Below are 4,471 nucleotides of genomic sequence, written 5' to 3'. Positions count from 1 at the left end.
GTTGAATGTGAAGTTAGAAACATATTATAAAATGATAAATATTTTTTTTTTTTTTAGAAGTTCTTTGATATTTATCTTCCATGGATTTAACAACTCAGAACATTGTTTTATATAGAAGAAACTCTTATTTAAACATTGTTCTTTGAAGAAATGTATTATAATCATAAACTCATAAAGATCTTTATATGTCTATAGTTATGTTATAATTATTTTGTTATTTAATGTTATTTATTAAATTATTACCAGTTTTTGATATTTAATAAGATATTTTACTAAAAGAAATCTTCATTGATTATTATTTTTGACTACAACTTCAAAACATACAAACTACCGCCAAATGTCAACACTATCTGCCGGACGCCGGTTACGATATATTGTCATATAAGGTCACTCGAACAAAATAATGGAAACGTTTTGAACGAAATATTAAATAAAATCTAGTGATGGTTATTATTGAATTAGTAAAATTAGTGATCAAAACAATTGCTCGAAACTAAATTTTGAAATTAATCCTATAGGGCTTTTCAATTGGTAAGAAATACAGGTTATTTGTTAGTTCTTAATTTCTACTTTGCTATAGTAAATTGTTAATTATGACTAGGCTCGAATTGATGACCTTAAAAACAATAAAAAATGACATAAAAATATATGCAAATATGACAAAAATTATAAAAAATGAATTTTAAAAATGACCTAAAAAATTACAAATATTTGTTTTAAATTAATAAAAATACATTTTTTTTTTTATATTTTACTCTACTTTACTGTAATATTCTATATAAATTTATCAAAATTTACAAATTAAAATATGATTTAAAAATAACAACAAATGTGTTTAAAATATGAAATTAAAGAATTACATATAGGTACTTATTTGTTTTATAAATTTATCAAAGTTTACAAATTACTCAAAAATTAAAATAATTGTATTATAAAACTAGAGCGTACCTATTTGATGTTATCAAAAGTTAATTAACGACGATTATCTGTTAATAAATATTTATATCAGGAAAAACTTCTCTTCAAGTCCACTGAAGTGATTGGGAGGCACAGACGAGTACTAACCGACGTTTTAATTTTCGTTATTTCGAAAATATCACGAAAAAAATAATAAAATTTAGATATATATATGAGGTATGATTCACTGACATGACAACGAGACGCAGGTGTGTAGCTCGGTATTTCAAAAGGGGGGTGTTATTCAAAATTATACACAACAAAATAATTATTTCACGTATACTTTATTCTACAATCATTAGTGATAGGAAAAATTCAGATTCGCTGAAGTTTGAAAATCCAAAATCCGGAATTTACTGTAAACCTGGATTTCAGATCTGAAAACATTGAATTAGTATTTTTTCAAAAACTATTTATAGTAAATACAAAATAATTAAACATCCTCGAAATTAAATAATATTTTGACCTAAACTAATTAAGAATCTCATATACAAGTTTTTGTGAAGTATTAAATATATATGCCGGATATTATAAAATACATTTTAGTTATTATTGTATCTCAAAAAGTAATGGTACGTAAAACTTGAAATGTTTACCAATTATTAAGATATCTTATTTAGATCACCATAATTTTGTCCGAGAATTAAAATAACGACTAAAAAGTCGTGTTATGAAAGCTATATGATTAAAATATAGAAATTTGCAATAATAAACCCAAATCTCAGATTTATAAATTCAAAAATCCGAGTTTCAGATAACAATATTATAATATACAATACAATGTTGAAGCAAATTAATATAGCTCAAATAATAAAAGAAAAATGATATGATAAGTTAACCAACATTGTCCAAACGCTAAATGGTTTATGCAACAATATTTAAACAAGTAAAGAAGTGATTTTCTTGATTTAAATTTTGATTGCCTTTTTATATACATTTCTATGAGTGTAACTACAATTTTATGTAAACAGTTACTTATATAAATAACCATAACGCGAGTAGGTACACAATAGTGTACATCGATAACAAAATAGCTTTTAAGGGATCTACAGCCTACAAGAGTCTATACCATAATAATAACGCAATCCAGCATGACTACAACGCGCATTCGAACGCAAAAATGGGTGAAGCTAAAGCCCTCGCCACGATACAGTCCACAACACTATCTCTTGAGCGTTACACACGTTTTACTTTTGATGTTGCGGCCTCTTAAACGATTTTCATTTATAAGTTATATTTTATTATTAAAGAATCTTGATTATGGACGAAATAATAAGTGTTATATTATTATCATTTATATTTTGGGAGGGGACATAAATTATATATCCGGGGGCGCTAAATTTTTAAATACGGGCCTGTTCAAAGTCAAAAACTATTATTTACTAATTCGATTATGAAAATTAAAATAGTATTCCTCCTCTAACGTCCCTCGTTCCATGAAAATCATACGATATACATTTCGAGATCAAGAATTGATTATTTTTAAAATAAACGAGATATCATTGGAAATAATCACTCGGTTACAAAATCGAATTATTATTTGGATAATCGAATAATTATCTTTATAATCAAGATATCCATCACTAGTTAGATGATATTTTTGTTTGACCCTTCTTGGTTAAGTATCTACATTATTTGTATTATTTCATATATTTGAGACATACCAGGTGCGTACACAAAAAAATATTTTGGGAGGGGTTTTAGGTTGTACATTTTCATAATAATATAATCTATATACCAATTTTACTATATAAAAACATATTTAATATCATTTTCCAGAATTTCAGGAGGGGTTTGAACCCCTAAAATCCCTCCTTATGTACGCGCCTGCATTATACACAGTCTATATTATACACAATATATTAACTGTGATTTTTAAGATGATGTCCTGAGTTGTTTCTGAATAATAAAAAATTAGTTTCACGTATATTTTTTACTCATAATGCAAAACAAATAGTACCTATATAGTAGGTACAATCCCAGATTTTTCGTGTAGCTATAAATGTTTAAATATAAATGAAATTAATATGTGTTTATGTCGACAAGCATTACAAAAGCATTACATTAACCTAGTTCCATTACAAAATCTACCAAAGACTTCAAAATAATTACGAATTATCTTTAATTATTGAACAACGATCAAGCATCTAAAAATGTAAAGATTATTCTCTCCGTCTTTAAAAACAGAAATAATATGAGATATTTTATAGCTTTATAATTTATAGTTAAAAAAATAACATAAACTTAAGTTTTATCAATGAATGCCATTTGTTTAATAAATAAATTGATAAATGTATATTTTAATTTAAAAAAAAAATATAACTGAAAACTACAAATTAAAGTGAGTTATGAATTCAATCCTCAAATATCTGTACTTCAAATTATAAAGCATTGAAGTTCACACTGAAAAATAACATTAATCATAGGAAAATTATTTAATTCTTTAATTAGTAGTATTAGGTAGGACAGAGATATCTGTTATTTGGTATTTATGATAATATAAATTGGACTATGGCATGAATGCTGACATTACTATATTTATGATTTATATTTTATACAATAATTAGGTATTAATATGTACTAAACTAAAAAACTTTATTAAAATAAAATCTTGATGCAATCAGTAAAATATAAATTTAGAAAATTTTAGAAAAATAATGATCTTATTCAAAAGTTCTCTGAATAAACCTCATAATCAGGGTTCAAAGTTATTGTACTAAGAAATCATTAAAATTGATCACATTATTGCAGTAAAAAATATCCAAAATTGAGTTATTTTTATGAAAATACCTAAAATTGAACTTAAAAATTGTAATAAACTTTTTATTTACCAAAATAATTAATTAAAAATGTTTTCCCTATGGGGATATAATTTTAACTTGTAAAAGAGGATTATTCAAGAATCATGTACATGTAATATTGTGATGGAATGTATGGCATCCCTAATCCAATTACATAAATTAAATTATAATTCATTGAATAAAAAGACTTGATTAACCGTGGTTTGCATTTTTTCCGTGTGACTCCTCCCCCAAATAATTTAAGTTCTACTGTATAACATTTTAAAGATATGTGATTTATTTTTATTAAGTACTCAACTATGATAATGTGAACATGTTATATTATTGTTAACTTAATTATTACACAAATAATATCATATGTAATAATTCACTACAATACCAAAAAAAAATTATTTATCTAATTATACATTTAGTCATTATTTCATACTATTAACAATAAATAAGTTAAGTACTGCTATTTTGTTTTGAATTTTTTTTTAAATACACTGTTAATGTAAAAATCTTTTTTGTTATACTATTTCATATAATTTATAATAATATATAATAAAAACAACTCATTTATGATGATATAAGCTTTTTAAAAATTAGTCATTCCAATTCTAGAAAAGATAAGCCAAACTTTGTACCTATGACCTCCACCTAAAATATATAAGTTTACTTGGTTAACTTAAAAAGGTGATATTTAAATTCACAACTAAGCTACTTTATTAGTC

This window comes from Sipha flava, unplaced genomic scaffold (genome assembly GCF_003268045.1).
Source record: "Sipha flava isolate LNK unplaced genomic scaffold, YSA_version1 236_pilon_pilon, whole genome shotgun sequence".
Classification (NCBI taxonomy): domain Eukaryota; kingdom Metazoa; phylum Arthropoda; class Insecta; order Hemiptera; family Aphididae; genus Sipha; species Sipha flava.
Note: the sequence above shows the minus strand (reverse complement) of the source record.